We start from the raw sequence: 19,103 nt of genomic DNA on the forward strand, positions 1-19,103 counted from the left end.
TGATATTTCTTACTATAATATGGAGTGAGGAAGATGATGCAAACCTTTGACTAAAGGGGATTATTTTTCATTCTGTGTTACGAAATCTAGGTTGCTAATATTTTGATTTTCTGATCAAGAAAACACGTAGTATCTTCTTTGAAAATTGTGGCATATACTTATGCAGTTCTCAGTCTTTCAGTTTTTGTTATAACACTCAGCAAGAGGAGGGAGTTCATGTTCCTAATTTAGAAAAGAGAGTTTCTCTGATCTATTATTTTCCCGTTTACCATGTAGAGTATTCTACATGGTGAGGTGTGCCCTCCAGATTCATGTCAGTCCATGGAGTAGGATCTGATAACTTAGAGATCCTAGAATAGCTTGGAATATCTATGATTCCACTGTCCATCTAGAGCTCATGGTGGGGGGACCCTGGTTGCCCAGTGGTCTGGAAAATATGAAAACTGTAACAGCTATAAAAAAAAGTCTCTGAGGAGAGTGAATGTATACCACAGGCTTACTGACTGTGATTCATCTTACCAAATACAGGCAACTCCTCATCTGGACTTGGTTTACTGTGTGCACAGGGAAACAGGCATTTCTAGGGCTTGGGTTTGTTTTTTTTTTTTTTCCTTTTGCAGCACATTTTTTTCTGATCGTAATATCATTGTCTAAAATAAACCAGATGAACCACTCTGAAAACGCTTGTTTTCTCCATTGATTTTAAAGGAGGCCTGAAGTGATTCTTTAAGCTATAAAAGTCTGTCCTATAGCTGACTTAAGTTGGTTGTAATAGGTTGCCTTTTATTGTAATAGCAGCAGGCAAAGAGAGAACTTCAGTTGCTTGGGGAAACTGGCTTAACCTTCCCAGGTTTTTGCCCCTGGTGTTCTCAGGATGACAGTGAAGTACAAATACATACAGACATGCTGGCTGAAAGTTATTTTTCCTGGTTGGGAGTTCTGTATTGTCTAATTACAGTTCCAGAATAAAGTGTCCAGTTCATCCATGCCTAAAGTTTTTGTCAATTCAACCTGTCTTCCTCAGTGGAGATTTTTGAGTTTATTAGGAGACTAGACTTCACACTATCAGATGCACAGAGGATATGGAACACATATTTTTTGGGAATACTTTGGCAAATGCCACCTTGTGGAAGTCCAAGTTCCAGTGGCATAAAACTAGATGAATGTTGAAATCAAGTTTTGAATGTATCAGCAAGGCAATGCCACTAACGTTACTGGCTAGAAACAGCAGGTTGGAAAGGAGTTTTGAGGTACATGAGTCGAACTGCTGATTGCTGCAGAATAAATAAACTGTTAACTATAAGACTGCAGCACTCATTGAGTTTTTTGCCATTAGCAAAGTGCTTTGTAAAGAGATCTCACTATAATAATTGTTGCCTTGGAATGTGAAAATACTTATGTTCAGGAAGGAAGCACTGAGTGGATGGTATTGAGAAACTATCAACCAAAAGCTTAATAGGTACCGGAGGCAACACAACTAATAGTCTAAACTAACTGGCTGGGATGACCTTAGGAAATTACAGAGTCTCTTGCTGACTTCTGCACTTAACTCTGTTTTCTGAACTGAGTGCTCTGAGGTAACTGAGGAATTTTTGAGAATACCCCCCAACACCTCTGTGGCTTTCATACTGAACATTTGCAGATAAAATGAACTAGAAATATTCATGTGTCATGATAAAGCATATGATGCAAAAGCTCTTATGTGCCATGAGTTTATGAGCCAGAACATTTGAAAGTTGCTGTTGCAAAGGAAATTAGGTGCAGCTCAACAGTATTAGAACTGTTTTTTCTCAGACTTGGTAATAATGCACGAATTTTCACAGCCTTACTTGAATCCAAGAGTTAATGAGATTAGTCAGAGAAATGTTTGGTTAGAAAGTGTTTTCTAAAAAAATTTTAAGAGAAAAGACCCTGCATCATCTGTGCATTAAACACAAAGACTTAGGATTAAATAGTTCTCATATAACTTTACCCAATTAGAAGATAAATGTTAGTGCTCCCTTTATAGTGTAAAGTAAGTGGGCTGAACTGCCATCCGGAGGTGTCATTCCTCTCTCATGCCTATTTTAGCATAAAAGGAATTATCTTATTGAAGCCTCAGAACTTCTTCTATTTGTATGGAGTGCCTGTACAGCCAGTGAGACTGGACACCTAACTTCCTTCTGGCTAGACAGATTCATCAGGACAGATGGATCCCACCCCTATTGGTTAAAGTGGTATTTTGTTGACAATAAGAAATCTTAAGTACTAGATTTCGGTGTCCTCTCAAAGGCTCTTGGGCAAGATTTTAAAATTAGTTCAAATATGGATGTTTTGAACGTACCTACAGGATATATGCACTGGGAAATGTAAACTTTCAAATTACATGTAACATGTGGCATACGGGTGGAGAGGGGTGCAATTTTCTGTTCCCTGTAAGCTTCATCTAATTTAAAGGCTGCTGTGTATCTGTCAGCTGAAAGTTCCCTGGAAACTTTTTCCTAAGGTAATGGCCCAGATTACTGGATGTCCTGGTTTGGGCCAGGATAAAGGTGATCTTCTGTTTTGTACTTTTACTTTTAGCTAAGTCTCTTGTCAGTAGTTGCACTTGCTGAAATTAACAGCAAGTTTCTCAGACAGTGTGTGCTTCTAGGACTGATAACACTTGATGTTTATACTTTGACTTTTACCCGCTTGAGGTCCAACTTTAATAATACGTTCCCATTTGTTGGCCTGCCAGCATTTAGGGGCTTCCATGTGAGTGGGGGGAATGATGATCACTATCTGTTCTATTGTTTTCACTGGGCAACTCAAAACCAAACATAAAACCTTGAGTCCCACTCAATGAAGTAACAAGACTGCCATGGATTTATTGGTATTAAAATTTCACCTCTGGTATGTTTACAGTCACTCTGAACTTTCATTTCTCTGCACTTCTGCACTGAAGGGTTTTTTTTACTTTTTTTTGGAGAACAAGAGGCAGTTTTGGAGAACAAGAGGTTTAGATGATTTTAGTTTATTATTAGTTTAGTTTAAACTAATAAATCTGAATAGGGTTTGGTTGTGAACAGAGTTCAAAGTACTGCTTGAGGTTACTGCTGTAATATGTTAAAATATAGTCTAGCAAAATACCAGCCTACGGTTATTTGCTGTACCATGTTTCACACATGTGACAGGAATCTAGAGGCAGCAGACATTTGTTCTGACAGGTGATTTGACAACAAACTATTAAAACTGTCATTTGGGCCTTCCCACATCACTGAAACTAACTAAGCAGGTACTGTTTCACTTGCTATTAAGTCACTAAAACTGTGAACACTGTTGGAAACTCGGCAGAAGTTTGGAGGACCACTGTCAACTTTCATCATGCTTCTGTCAGAGTGTTTTATTTGCCACTGTAGCTGACTGGTGGTGCCTTTACCAGGGATTTTAAAAGAGCTGTAAATCCCACTGCCCTTCTCTGCCATTAGCACTACCATGTGTGGTGTGCAGTCCTTGTCACATGGTGAGTCACTGGCATATGGCTGCATGAAGAGTATGAATATGGGAAGCACGTGTATCCAGTGCTGGTTATGACTGAAAACTAAAATGACAGGTTGAGACTTTTGGGTTGGACTGTGTAGGCAAAGGAAAGGTAAAAAGAGAAAGTAAACCATAGTTAAGTTGTTTAGGCATTGAATAGTATTTTCATTATAAACAGGAAAAGGTGAGGAATTAATTACACAAAACGAAGCCTCATGTTTGGAAGCTGTGTTCTGCAGGCAGAGCTCTGTTGACCTAACTAGATTAAATTCCTGCAGAAAACCTTCTCCTTTGCCAGTTGAGTAAGTCTAGTAAAATTGCAGCCTAAAACAAACTTGTAAGACAGAGACAACAGTATGTTGAGAAATTGTAGCTAGTTATATGACAGTGCCCATTTGTCTGACCTACTTTTTACTTGCACTCTGTAAGGAACTCAAATAAGCAAATTTGGGGATGACAGAAGAAGGGGCAGTGGAAGGGGCAGACAAAAGAGGCAGAATGTTAAGTAGCACACACACACATTTTATCTCATCATTTATAACCAAAAGAAAATGGAGGATGTGATGAAAGACTATGAGTGTCTGATGAAATATTATCCCAGAAGAGCAATTCCTTTCTCTTGGCTGTCACCAGTGGCTGATGTGGGGGCAGCTGTCTCTGAAGAGTCATTGTAAGGATCTCACTGCTTTTTATCGTGCTGAGGTGGATGGAAAAAAATTGCCTGTTTACTGAAGAAAAGTTAATTTCTTAGGTCTTCATGTTGCCCTTGCCAAATGTTACTATCCTCAAAATCAGGATGTCGGAATGTGTGTCAGCATGCCAGTCATCCCAGTCAACCCTCTGGTTCACAAGGTGGGTTTTGTCTGTCTGCTAGAAGGTGAGGTGGAGCAGCTGGGACATACTTTGCCAAACTGCTCTGTGCAGCTGGGCATTATCTTTTTGGTCTCATTGATCCTGTTGCTGAAGCTTGAACCTATGTTGTGTGAGCTACTCAGCTACATTCTACAATTAGCAGCCATAAAAAAATCTTGACTTTGGAACATTTGGAATATAAACCATGTTGGTTCTTGAAATCCATGGTCTTTCTTACTAAGGCAGACTATTTTAGTTGGAGGCTGAAAGCTAAAGAAAGCACTGGATGCTTTCTTTTTCTATTTAATTGAAAACTCAAGTCACTTTTTTCCTTAACAAGAATGTTTTTTTTTTCTGTGCTTTACAATTACGGCAAATATCCATGGCTACTTGTAGCCTGCTGCAAAAAAACTATTGAAAATCTTACTGAAGCTAGGAAGTTTACTATTAATACTAAAGCAGCCTAGTTCGCAGCTCTGCCAACGAAATGCACATCTTGATCTGCCCTGGCTTTTGACATTCAGGACAATGATTAACTTGTAAACTTGTACAGTTTTCCTCATGAATGAATTCTGCAAGAGATACATGTGTAAGTACAACTTCAATGCGTAGACAAGGCAAACATGCAAACATGTAAAAGCACCATTATGTTCTTCAAAATATTTACAGGGCAAGTAAATAAAGTTATGAAAACCATAAATTCCAGTAGACCTCTAAGTGAAGGGGGCCCTTGAAGTCAGTGAGAGCTTTGTGCTTGCATCTGGCTCAGTACATAGCCCTCAGTTATCAAATAATTGGGCAGTAAAACAGAGTGACCGCGTGAACACAGTAATTAATAAACTCAGCGGTGCTTTTGTGATGCCTGACCTCTTGCCAGAGCCAAAACTGAGAGCTGTGCCAATCAGCTGAGGAGCAAAAGTTCTAGAGAATGGAGCAGGAATACCTTGTTCTCTCTGGATTTCTCAAGGGCAAAAGGTGTTGCACCCTGAGAGGACTAGAATGTCACTCAGCTTCCTTTCCCCTGTGGGGGCTCCTGTGAGCTGCCCTGTCTCCACCATCCTTTCTTCTTCCTTTCTTACCTACCCAATGAACACACTAACTTTGCTGGGAAATGTGGAGGCATGGAAGTTCTCACCAGCTGTTCCTAAAATAGTATGAAGCCTGATTTATTGTAAGTAAGCCAAGTTTTAAAGAACAATGTTTTTCTTTAAAGCATTCTCTTGCTTTGCTATTTGCACTGCTCTTGTACCCTAGGCATATGAAGGGTAGTAACAGCAGCTTTGCCAGTGAAGTATTTGATAATATGGCAGCTTTTATGAAATCTTTAAAAATGTGAACTGTAAGTTCCATGTGAACTATGGAAAACCCAAAGAGGGAAGAATTGGCAGTAAGTCAAGGCAAGTGGATAAAGATGGAATCTTCCGCCTTCTGGGAGATATAAAAGCTGAGATAATCCTTGCAACTACCAACTAAATGTCTTTGCACAGCAGGTACTTTACATCTTTTTTCCTGACATTAACTCTGCACATGGTGAATCTTTGCCATAAATGACCAGGGCAATGTCTCCAAGACTGTTTTATTAATGCTCCAGTTAACAAGCTGTAAAGGTCTGATCCTGCCTCTGTGCTTTTCCAAGCTTAGAGCCATGGCAATCTATAGCCACATTTTGCTGGTTTACATGACAAACAAAGTGTAAGAAACAACATTAGACTTATAGCAAACTTATGGCCCTGGACTTGTGCAAGCAACACGGACTTCTTTTCATTTGTCTTTCTATTCTTAATGCTTGAGTTCATCCTAGTGCCTTGGTTCAGTCCAGTAAGTTCTCATTGACATTGTTGATCTCTGAACTGTGGCACCACACTGACCTGCAGAGTTTTATTAGCAAAAATAAAATGCTGGCAAATCAGGACCCTCCTTCTTTGCTTGCAGAAGGCAGATGTCTCCTTATTAAGGTGTGGAAAATGTCAATTAAAAATTTAAACAAAACAGAGGCCAGTGACCCAGCTGTCGTCAGAAATGACCTGAAAAACAATGGAAAAGAGCATATGCACAATGAAAGCATAGGGTCAGTCACTGACATGCAATGTCTGTCGCAGTAATGGAAAGGATTTACAGGCATGAATGAAAGTAGTGGCAGCAAAGGGTATGAAATTTTTGGGCATTAGTTCCATGAACTAATGGTGTGTGAGAAACACCTGGCAAAATCCCAACAGGGAGAGCTCATAGCCTCTTTTCACTTACCCTTTTTTTCTCCTTTCTTATATAAGATCAAACGAAGATTGGAGGTGTGCTTCTGCCCTGCTTTACCCTTGGTGGGAGAAAAGCAATCAACAGTAGATATCTAGAGGAGCAGTATTTTATTATTCTTTTTAATCCAGGCTTACAGATCAGTCTAACTCAAGCCATAAAAGAAACCAAAGATAATACTGCCTGATAAAATACGGCCAATATTGACTTTTATACATATCATATCTATACAGATAAGTCCTTGTGTTTGCTGATTCATACAAATGCTACTCCACATCACAAAGATCTCAGATAATACCCCAAGTGTGTTAACCAAGCTAGGAGCAGCTTGCCAGCTAAACCTGCTAAAGTCTCATGCTAACATGTCATTTGCATTGTTCCTTAGCAAAGGTACTGAAGGCCATAATTTTGTGCAAACCTTAGTGTTGGCAGACAGACAAAATAATACTAAGAGTTTGCCTTAGAAAACTAAAATGGGCCTCCAGAAAAGAGGACCATCCAGAAAATGAGGACCATCCAGAAAATAAGGACCATCTAATATGTGTGGACTTTCTGTAATCTGTGGGATATTCAGGATGAACATTTTGATGAGAGTCTGGAAGAAAGATGTCTACAATGGATTTTTTTTTTTTTTTTACAAATGTATCTTTGGGCTCACGGGGAACCCAGCTGTTTAAACTAGCGTCCAGAAAGTGCTGCCAAGGTTTTGTTGATCTAATCTAAGAAAAAGGAGCATTAGGTAAAACGTTCGTGTTACAGCAGTGTAGAAAAAATATTTATGAAGGCCTTATGTGGGAGGCTTAATCCACAGTTGCTTTTTAAGTAAAACAGAATCTTAAAAATTTAAAAAAATCTTTCCATAAATATTTCAGAAAATATAGTAAACATTAATTGCTTCTTTGCAGTGATGTGAACATATCTAGGCATGAGACGAGGATTAACTTCAGAATCTTGTACTTTTTGGTGATCTTGATGCAGAAACTGTTTCCCAGCCACAGGGAACTCTTGCTGACTGTGTCACAAGCTAATGATAGAGGCTGTCCCTTCAAACTTGACTCCTGTTGCAGCAGATGCATTTTTTCACATGTTGACAGTGAGTGAGTAGCTCCATCTGCATCACTTGAAACGATTCACTGGATAAATTATTTCACACTTAAACATTCTTTTACCCTATAAATTCTATACTAGTTTTTATGTCAATAAGTTAAAGTGTATGATGGTTTAACCCCATACCCTGTTGGCAGATCCTAAAGCAGGCTTAGAACATACATAGTGCTCCACTCCCAGTGTTAGCAGTGTTATGATTAAACTGGCTGCATGCAACGTTGGTGGCAGGGGAAGCAGCAGCAAAAGCCTTTCAGTAAAAAACCTTATTAATAGAGATCTTATCACAAATCTCAATGTATAAAAGCAAATGTGATATTAAAATGCACGTGTTAATTCATAAGGATTAATTAGAACTTTTTATAGTTCAACTTGTAGTTTATAGTACCGTTTATAGTGCAAACAGGATAAAATTTTGAGGAAGAGCAGCAAGCAGCAACTGTTTAGCTGTCATTTCCAACTACTTAATGCATGTTTCTGAAACAAAATGATTTCCATGTTGCTGCACGGACTGGCTTTGCTGCATGAATGGCAGTACAAACAGCTGCACTATGCAGAAGTATCTCCTTGGGTCACAATGATCTCAGCTACAGTGGTCTCTTCTGAATGTGCAGCATCCCAGTGACATTGCTGGCAGCTCCACATGTGCAGGAGCAGGATGGGCTGGCCAGGCCCAACTGATGTGAGATGCAGGAGACCTGCTTCAGGTTTCCTTCTTTGATCCTGAGTTGGTCATTTGGCCACTGAAGCTTCACTGACTGGTGTCAGTGTGGATTATGTCACCGACTTCAGCCGAGTGGGAAGGCTCTGTGTTTGTACTTATGCTGTGCCTGAGCAGGCTGGACTACTGAGAGACCTAATGCTGGTTTGATATAATACTTATTTTTTTGAAACCTTGTTGTTACCCACTAGCTACCTTTTGCTATGTGTGTGTTGGTTTCCTTGGCTATCTAAAACTCCCATCACCTGCTTTTGCTGTGTATGATGTCTGAACTCTCTTAAGAAGCACTCAGCAGCTTTCTTTGAAGAAGGGTGGATGTACATGGTCTGTACATATGTACACTTCAAAAAAGGATGAAATAGGTAATTACTGTTATTTCTCTCTTAATGATGGTACCACTGCATATTAAAATGAAAGTCTGAAGTATTTGAGTACTACAGTGACCGGGGTCATAAAAGTATCATGCATGAGTGTATTGTAGTTATGCTTATTGTTTCTATAGCAACACTCAGCCAAAAAGCTCAAGGCTCTTTCCTCGTATTCATGAACTAAACCGATGAGGTAAGAGATGGTGATTATTCTTGTTTACAAATAAGGAAATGCAGAGGTTAAACTGCTTGATCAAGGTCACACAGCAGATCTGTATCTAAGCCAAGAATAAAAGCTGACTCTGTGGTCTGTGCTTCAGTCACCAGACTGATGATACTCTCTGTTGGAAGGGCTGCACTGAGCTGGGAGGAAAGCCTTGTACAAAGTCTACATATTTGCCCATTCAGAATGTACATTCCAGCTCGAGTTGCCTCACTGAAGTGACCTTATATTTCTATCTCTTTGTCTATCTAAACTTTGCCCTTGTGAAAACATCATTATATCCAGTTGAAGCAGGAGTAACATGATTTTGACACAAGTTTTGCAAATCTCTGACAAAGCAAAATTGAAGCCTATGCTAAAAAAGTATGACAGTCTTTGCCTGCGTGATTGATTCAATGACAATTAGATAAACAGATCAAATACATGTTTGGTTCATTTCAGTGGCTACATAAATGAAAGAAAACAAGCATATTTACCAGAAGAACAGCTATGAATTTTCTCTGGAGTTACCACAGAGATACTGCATTGTATGAAGAGTAAATGGGGTTTGATGTGATAGAAAATTATAGACAACAGCAAAAACACCCCACTCTTCAGTGTTTCTTTTGAAACCACAGGAAGGGGAAAGCTGTAAACTTTTAACTTTTTCAATATCCAGCCTCTGCTTTTCCCACTATATATCGTGCTTGCCAGCTGCAGAATATTGTAAACTGAGATACTGGAGGAGAAGAACAGTCACACCTTTTTAACTCCATCAACCCACTGGATGCTGTTTGTAGAATGAAAGAGCGGATAATAGCAAATACGCTCTCAGTACAGGCTGAATAGTATGAAATGCTATTGCTTCCTAATCTGTTAGGCATATAGATGTCTGATCAAAGGCTTTTTGTTTTTTGGTTTTTGGTTTTTGGTTTTTTTTTTTGTAGATACTATGACTTACAGTTACTATGTGACTGATGGGCTGTATCTTTGTGGTCATGCTCTCTTTTTGACTGTGTGGCTGCAGCTGAGAATTTTACACTGCTTGGGCAAAATGGTCTGATCATGTTCTCTCAAGATTCCTGGCTGCTATGGCTGTGTTAAAGTCATGCTGGAGAACAAGTCAGCTGGCTGAATAGCAGTAAATTAGCAAGCAAAAATCTTGTGAGAGCTTAGGATCATGTTTAGCAACGTCTGCAAGCCTGACTAAAAAGCTCATAGCAGTGCTTAGCAGCAAGGAGGCTTATTGGACAGACTGTATTGCTTAAAGGGGACAAAACAGGGATGGGATTAAGACAGGAATGGGTAGAATCAGCACTGCCCCCATAAAGATAAGGCAGTCCTTTAAGCATACAGCCAGTTTGAATCAATATCTAATAATTATCTCAGCTTTTCAGAAATTCCACATACACGAGCATTAAAATCAGTGAAACACTGAAAGGATAAAATGTAAATGTCACACAAGGTCTGACAATCAATCTTCGTTCTGATTACTGTGTGGAGTGACAGCTGCACCTCAGCTGCCACTGTGCCTTCTGAGCTGAGCAGTCAGAGATGGGGATGGATGGAGATCTCCCTTGGTTTTGGTGTGCAGTGCTACTTCTCAAATTTTTCAGTTTATTTCTCAAGCTTTTTACTAGCTTTTTTTCCTGCAATGTCTACAGTAGTCAGACTTGCTTGAGTATTTTTATGTAGCCAAAACATTCAGTATGATCAGTCCTCAGCTTGTATTACAAGTGGTCCCTCCAATGTACAGTGTCTTAGATAAGTACGGGGCCAGACTTACCAGCTGATTTAGACTTGCTGTGGATCCAAGTGTACTTACGTTTTACAGAACAAAGAAAATCAAATGTGAGAAATGTAGGAATAGAACCTAGATGAAATTTACTCTATACTTGCCCATCTCAGGCTCAGACCATTATTTCTTTTCAAAAACTATATCCACTTTAGTTTCAAAAAGATGAAGCAATAGACATTCAAATGGGAATACTTCCAAGAAATTAAATGATTTGCTTTGTACGAAAATGATCTAGTGATCTTTTAGTGCATTGAGATTTTTAAGAGCAGATGGCTTCTCCCGTATATATCTAGCTGTGGTAGGTTGACCTTGATTTCACTCCCTGGGAAATACAAGTGCTCAGTGTCTAACCTGAAATTTCTGCTAACGTTGGACAAGGTTTAGCTGTGCTGTAAAATGCACCAAAGAAACTCTTTGTTGCATTTGGAAGCAGATGAATAAATGTCACAGACAGAACTCTGCTATTTAACTACGTGTCAGTGTAAAGTTATGATCTTCTTTGTCTAGCCAGCTCACAGGGTTGATAAATCTAGTGGAGAGAAAGGTTTTGCAGAAAGTACAGCTGGGGTTCTGATGTCTGGTCTTTGAGGCATTTTCCTAAATGTCAGCTGAGTGGCCACCCAAATTCAACTGTACTTTGGCTGAATCTTCCTCTTCTGAACTCTTGTAGTCACACAAGATCCTGGTCAGGTAAATGCACCCCTTATATCTTTCTGCAACCCTGGTGATCAACCAAATTAAGGCATTAAGTTGATTTTGCTACTTACAGGGTATAATGATAAAACTTTCTGATACTTGACACACTTTTCTGAAATGTATCCCCGAATCTGAGTAGGTCTTAAACTTAAGTATAAGAACCAGGTTACTGATAAATTAGATCTTTTCTTGCTGTTCATATTTGCCTTATTCTGGAATGATTTGTGAGGTAAACTGAATTCTTGTAACAGCTTTTGTGCTAATCTTTTGCATCTGTAGAGAGTGGTTGTGAAAATTTGTTGGTAATATTAAGGAACTCAAGATCATGTTTAGTTTATGTCGAGACTAAACCTGATAAGTAAGAAGGTGAGCATGGGAAGAGTGGTGGTTGTGGCATATTCTACAGCTGCCCATCATACCTAATGTTATTTTTCCTGGTCTTGTAGAGCAGAGAACGCAGTGAACTAATGAAAACTTTAGAAAAGCTAAATGCATTAGATTTTCATCTTTCATTCCTGGTAAAGGTCTTATTTAAATGAACCTAATAGAGATGTCTGAAGCAAAATGCTGCTCAGACAACATGTGGCCTTTAGAGAGAAACTAACTGGTGAAATTCTACACTCAGGCTGTCTCTCAGTCAGTTGTTGACACAGCTGTTTGGGGATTGTGATCTGGATCAGGGAACAAGATAAGGTTAAAAATAATGCAAAGAAAAAGAGATCAGGAGATGGTACCAGCTTACTTCTGTGGAGGGGGTAGAGGTTGTGCACTTTTTTACTGAGTTGAGCTGTGCTTTGCACTGTTTCTCTCCTCCTTCTGGACAAGGGCTGCAGTATTTGTCAGATTGTTCTGTGAGGTAATTTAGCTTACTAGGTAGAGCATCAGCAAACTATCCAACCCTGTTCTTTACCCTGTCATTTTAGCACATTAAGTTAGCTCAAAAGAGAGTCTGGGTGAGTACTGGAGCTAGTAGGAGATAAACAGCAAAAGCATGACCTCCTGCTCATAGTTTCTGGGAGCTGTTAAATTAGTGCACCTCTGGAAACTCTGCACAAATAATTGTGTCATGGCATGTGGGTTAAGAGAGGGCTTCAGTGCTGAGCAAAACAAGTGACTGTCAGAGAGGGTAGAGAAAAAATCCACTGCCAAAATCCTCTGTATTCTGAAACTGAGGAGTCAGCATGAAACAGAAGGGCAGCCCTTGTCTTTCCATATCAGAGTGTAAAAGTTAGGAGATAAATGGTTTGGAGAAATCTTAGTGCTTAGAACCTGCAGTGCTGTATTTGGAACTATCTGTGGGACTTTGAAAGAAATGGAGAGCTGAGTATAAAGTAACAAAGTGAGATTGTAAAGTAAACAGATTTTTTTCCCCTTAAAAAAAAGATAACTGGTGGAAAGATAAAATTTAGATTTGCTTATAGAGTCATTCACTATCTTGTCACTGCTAAGAAAATAATTAATTTCTGATTTCAGTAGGAAATTTCAGATAACATCACAGACTGGTAGCCAGACAGCCCTTACTGGATTTTGACTGTGCATATTTGCATGTAGATCCTGTCCTGCTAGATCTGATGATCTGTCTTTGCCCACCAAGGACCATCACAAGTGGTCCAGCAGTGTGATTTAAATTTGTAATGCTTCAGCAAACTTAATTTCTTTCCCATTATAGTGATGGCTGTTTATTAAGGGGAAGGAAACTACCCACAGTACACTGAGGTGAATTAGGAGTGTGTGTGTGTGTGTGTGTGTGTGTGTGTGTGTGTGTGTGTGATGGAGACATGGCAGATTGTAAGTAAAATGAAAGTATTAAATTCTGAGGTTAACAAACACTGGTTTAAGCTAAGAACTAAAATGTCATGGCTTGTGTCCTGCTCAGTGGTGCTTAAAGTGAAAATGTAGCTTTGATCTGGTTCTCAAGGGCATAGTCTAAATAAGCTCACTGCCACCCCTGACATGACCATGCCCCATTTATTAGCAATATTTATTTGGTGATTTCATGAAGAAGCTAAAGACTGAACATGTCTACAGGAGACATCAAACTAGTTTTGAGGGTAGAGGATGTAATTTCTCAGTTAGCTGCTTACTGTAATATTATTTTCTGATTACTTGCAATGTGTATTAAAGAGAAACACCGGAATCTAACCAGTCATGGTTTGCATAGAAGTGCATGGATACACAGATATTCAGCATGAGGATGTGATTTGATGAGGTGGGTATGTTGATGGAAACACAGCTGTATGGGAGTGCCCAGCCTTCTTGGTAGTTTTAAAACCCTGCCAGACTGAAGGCATGATTCCTAATGAAGATCAGCTCTTTGATCTGCTGCTTAGTTTGACCCCACAAAGACTTTCACTGGCACAACAGAAGAGTGGCAGGAGGGAACAGCTGTGTTTGCTCAGTTTGCCATCAGCCCACAGCTAGAGAACTAGAAGAGTGACTTCTTTTTCTACCTTCATCTCTCATCTAAATGAAGAACAGAACCACTTGTTCCTGTTCTTGTGCTGCTGTTCCTTTTTTTTTTTTTTTTTTTCTCAGTTATGCTGTTGGAGTCTCTGTGAGGCTAACTGTAAATAGATCAATGAAATTATCCAGGTTGAAAAGCAGTTCCCATTCCTTGTTTTAAGTTTGAACAGTTCAATTGAGCCCTACATAGGTAGCTGCACATCACAAAGAAGAAGAGAAACAGTTGGTCAAGAATAAAGGACTGCAGGAAACCCTTTCATTGGTTTGGTTGTGGGTAAAAATGTGAACGGAAATACATTTTACATGAAAAATGAGAGGTGTATTCTAAACCCAACTTTGTCTATCAAAGCAGTACAATTTTGTTGGAAGGGCAGTCCTGCATTTTACATCTTCCTCTGTGAAGCAGGTTTGAAATCACTCACTTATACTCATGAAGAGGCTTGTACCAATTTCCTTGTGTGGGTTTGAAACTGGCACTCTAATCATACTGATTCTTTTCTCCTTTCTTAATTAAAAGCATTGATCAGCTTGGTCCTAATTAACCTCTTATAGCCCTGAAGAGAATGCTGATTTACAATTACCTTGTTGATCAGGTTCTCTTTTTTTTTTTTTTTTTTTAATTGATAGGAGTCTGATGCCGTGGACAACTTTAATTAATTAGAGACAGGAAGAAGCAGCAGTGGTGGTGTGTTTTTAATAGTTACCTAAGATTCAGATACAAGGCAAACTCAGGACAACATATCACTGAAAAGTTTCCTAGTGAAAACTGTCCTGGAAAGAGAATATCCTGTGAACAAAATTACCCAGGGCAAGGCTTGTCAGTCACTGCAAACTGAGAAGCAGCAGCTTGGAATAAAAAAAAAAAAGAACTTTGCGGTAGAAAGGAAATAATGCCAGTGTGTTCTGTGAGAGGCTGAGCACATGATGAGGGTGAGGACACCAGTAGAGATGCCCTCCTCAGTAACACTTGAATAGGTCACTGGGGACAGAAGAATTAAAAAAGTCATGATGGATACTCGGTGTCTGTGACATGTCTCACAGCAACAGAACATTCAAATCCTTTGCAGTGCTCTCGTTGTTAATTATAGGACCCGTCAATCATTAACATTGGATAGATCACACAGTCCACATCTCCTTGCAATTTCAAGATATCTTCTTTACCTTTAGGATTTTTTTTTCCATCTGGTCTAATTTTAAAACTCCTAGTTAAGATGACAGCTGGTACCAACAGCATGCCAATTACTGAACTTCCTATAGTGTGATAGGAAAAAAACCATGCTATTTTCTGAGAGGACTTGAAACTTCTGTAAGGATGGGTGCACTCACCCATTTTCTGCCTAATTATTACTCAAATCTTTTACTCTTGTATAATGATTTAAATACAAATCCCTAGCGCAGCTGAAGACATAACCTAGATGAATTCTTTCTCACAAAGCAGGTTAAAAATGCAGCCTCAAATTGAAAGTTATTATTCTTATCTTAAAACTCACTGTTCTTTATTAGGCACTGAAGAGGCTTTTCTCCCAAATGATAATGCCTTGGCTTAACTTTGGCAAGGAACAAAAGCAGGTCTTAAGTAACAGTGACATTGCTTTCCCTTAGCTTGAGCACATGGGCTACATTTTTGCAAAGGATCGTACCATTGCACCAAAAAAAAAACCCAAAAACCAACAACCCACATTATTGTAGCCATTATGCTGCAAAGCAATCCAAATTCCCTGACAACAAAGCTGAAGGATTTTCCCATAAACTTCTTTTTCCCAAAGAGCAAGACAGTTTCAAGTTTATGGCTACTCCTGCACTATTTCATGCTACAGTTTCATCGAGTGCTATGCTTGTGTTATATTTTGAAGTGAAGAAGGTATGTGAAGCCTGGTTAGTAAAAATTTGATTAGAAATTCACTGAAAAAAACCTAATGCATTATTAGGTTTTAATTAAAGCAAAATCCATAAAATTTCATGGTCGTATACTCATTCTTTACAAATACTACCTTTGGCGTGGAGGTGAAGAAATAATACACACATGGTATGTTTTTCCTTCCATGTCAGATATGATTATGTTTGAGTAAAAAGTTAGGCAGCTGTTTTCATTTTTCTGGGTGCTAAGGCAGGCTGTGATGATCCCATGTGGGGGATGTTTGCTTATATGGTGGAGGTGGAGAGATGAGATATCATGTCTGTAATTTTATCTACTTTTAAAATCTTTTCAAAAATTGAGCATTAATTGGCAGTGTTCCATTTTCTGAAAAGATGTGATTTATTATTTTTTTTAAGTATATTGTAAAATAGTAATAAATTGCATCTGCTTTTGTTGTTTGCTTCAGCGGAGAGGTGGGAGGTTCACAGGATAGAAGTTTAACTGCAGAAGAAACTGGGTTTTATGGTTTGATTTTATGTTTTTTTAACATTTGTGAGGGTTTTATTTTGCATTGACCACGTACAGCTTCATGTTGACTATACATTAGTATTTTTCCAGGTGCTTCCCTGTGTGTTAACAAACTAGGATATTTCTTTGAGCATCATATCTCTTGGATTACTATGTGCTTTAACTCAAATTTAGTATCTAATGGATTTGGAAGATTACAACTCTTGGAGATGCTGGACTATCCATTTGCTTATTGGAAAGTCACCAATAGCCACCAAAGGATGTATTAAAGCAATAAAAATCACCTCTTTAGACATATTGAGTCACATAAACAAACAGATTATGTACCTCACAAAATATTTCATTAATGTTTATTCTTAACATGGTTCTTAGATATTGAAAACACAGAAGGTATTGTCTGTTGTACATAAACATCTGTGCAGTTAGTACTGCAAACAAGCACAAGCAATAGTCTTAGGACTATAGAATTATTTCCACAGCACTCCATGAAAGTCAACCTAAATTAGCCCAGCATTCTAAAACAGAACATTTTTTTTCCCCCAATAAAAAAGATCCTCTATTTGAAAGATCAGCTCATATGAATTTAGCGGCCAGAACTGTTCTGGAGTTTTGCTGAAGGCAAAGCTGTGAAAATCTGCACTGAAGCTGCTATCCTTAAGTAAAGGACACATGTGAGTGACAACCATTAATCTTGCTCTCTTTTAGACTTGGGGCCGGGCTCTGACTAAGTGGCTGCAGGTCTGCTGAAAGGTGGTAATCACAGCTGTACCACTTTGTATCAACAAACACAAGGTAACTGACTAATTTTAGCAGGCAGTGAATCATGTTCTTTTACTGAAGGTTGAGTGTTTTGGTTTTGTGGCTTAGCTGATAAACTTTTAAGTTAATTGATGTGTTTGAGCCTTAATTAATCTGTTTCCAGTCATACTGGAATGTTTATCACAAGATCACTACTTGAAAGAAAATCTCTCCAGCCCACTTAATGCAAGGCACCAAGTAACCCTGGTCTCTCTCCAACCTCACCAAACTCATAATCAGAAACAATATTCCCTCAAACCTCATTTATCAACAATGGAACCAAACTGTTTCAGAGCAGCAAATCCAAAACTAATAAACATAATTCTACAGCAACCACAGTTAATGTTCCCTTCTTTGAACAGAAATTTCACTTGTCTTTCTTCTCTCCCCACTCTGTCCTATCATCTCTCCTCTTAGAATCAAAGAATCATAAAATATGCTGAGTTGGAAGGAACCCATCAGGATCATCAAGTCCAACGTGACTGTCCACAGGTAACCAGATGCCCTTCTTCTTAGAGGAATAAGCCCACATGTTCCCTGGCTTTCTTTTTGTTGCTTATGTCCTTAGAGAAAACCTTCTTTCTGTTTTTTACATCCCTGTCCAGAATCAGTTCCATTTGGGCTTTAGCTTTCCTAACTTTGTCCTTGGATGCTTGGAAAAGATATTCTTCTCAGGCTACCTGCCTGCTTCCACCCTGGATATGCTTTCTTTTTTGTGCTAGAGTTTGGCTATGAGCTCTTTGTTCACCTCCTGGCTTTCTTGGTTGGCTTTGTATTTTTTAGGATAGACAGCTCCTGAGCTTGGAAAAGAAGATCTTTGAATATTAATCAGACTCCTTTCTCCCTCCTCCCCTACAAGGCCTTATTCCATTGGACTCTTCCAAGTAAATACTGAAGGAGGCCAAAGACTGCTCTCCTGAAGTCCAGGATTGTGAGCTTGCTGTTCACCTTCCTCTCTGCCCTCAGGATCCACTATGTCATGATCACAGCAGACAAGTCTGCCTCATTCTTGGTGACTATGTAGTCATCATCAACTCACTCCAGGAACCTCCTGCACTGTTGTGTTGTCCCTCCAGCAGACATCAGAGTGGTTGAAATCTCTCCCCTGAGGAACAGATCCTGAGAATGTGAGGCTGCTCGAGTCTTTCTGTAGAGAGCCTCATCCATGTGTTCTTCCTGGTCATGGTGGCCTATAGCAGATACCCACTATAATGTTATTTTTACCTGTCCTCTCTTCAAGCCCAACCCACAAGCTCTGAGTTGGCTCCTCATCCATCCTCCAGCAGAGCTCCATGCACTCCGGCTGCTTAATCACATAAAGGGCAACTACAAAATGTTTTCAACCAATTTAGTATGTTGAGGTTTATGGTACAAGTTAGATATGTAGTTCAAGTCCGAGAGATGTAGGGAAAATATGTACAGATTAGAATTATGCAATTTATTTACTTAAAACATCATCACACAGAAAATCAAAACAAATAAATGTAATTTGTACTCAAGCTGAGAAAGTAATTCCTATCCATGTAGGATGTCATCACAACAGTACAAAGGGAGAAAAAGAAGCACGAGACGTGGCATTCTGTGGCATCCAAATTGCACAGATTTGCTTCATCTCTGTAGATGATTTTAATTATTTTGACCTTAAGTCAAGAAGGAAGAACTAGATAATTTATCCTGTGCTCATTTGCAGCCTGATTAGTCTATTGACTAAACATGCCATACAGCTGTGGATCACCACATAGGCTGGGATGGGTATCTGCTACAATGGTTGGTATTGTGAGAAGCTAAGTATGGCAGAGTGAAATTTATACTCTGTAGGGCTTTCTGAACAGAATAGTGATAAAACAGAGGGCCACTATCAATTGATTCAAGCAGCACTAGTTATTCTGGTAGGTTTATTACGTTTCTTGATTATGCCCCTCCTTTCACCTCTGTGGCTTACAAGTAAGATCAGTAGCTGGTTG

At 39.1% G+C, this 19,103-nt stretch overlaps 1 long non-coding RNA gene across 1 annotated transcript in view; it reads left to right on the top strand.

Moving 5' to 3' along the window:
- The window catches only part of LOC115598010, a 50,635-nt gene extending 33,524 nt beyond the window's left edge, over positions 1 to 17,111 (top strand). Inside the window, exon 3 of the long non-coding RNA XR_003987317.1 lies at positions 17,047 to 17,111. This is a non-coding gene — a long non-coding RNA (uncharacterized LOC115598010). The remainder of the gene's footprint in view (positions 1 to 17,046) is intronic.
- Positions 17,112 to 19,103: the final 1,992 nt, after the last annotated feature.

The sequence above is a fragment of the Calypte anna genome, chromosome 1, assembly GCF_003957555.1.
Source record: "Calypte anna isolate BGI_N300 chromosome 1, bCalAnn1_v1.p, whole genome shotgun sequence".
Lineage (NCBI taxonomy): Eukaryota > Metazoa > Chordata > Aves > Apodiformes > Trochilidae > Calypte > Calypte anna.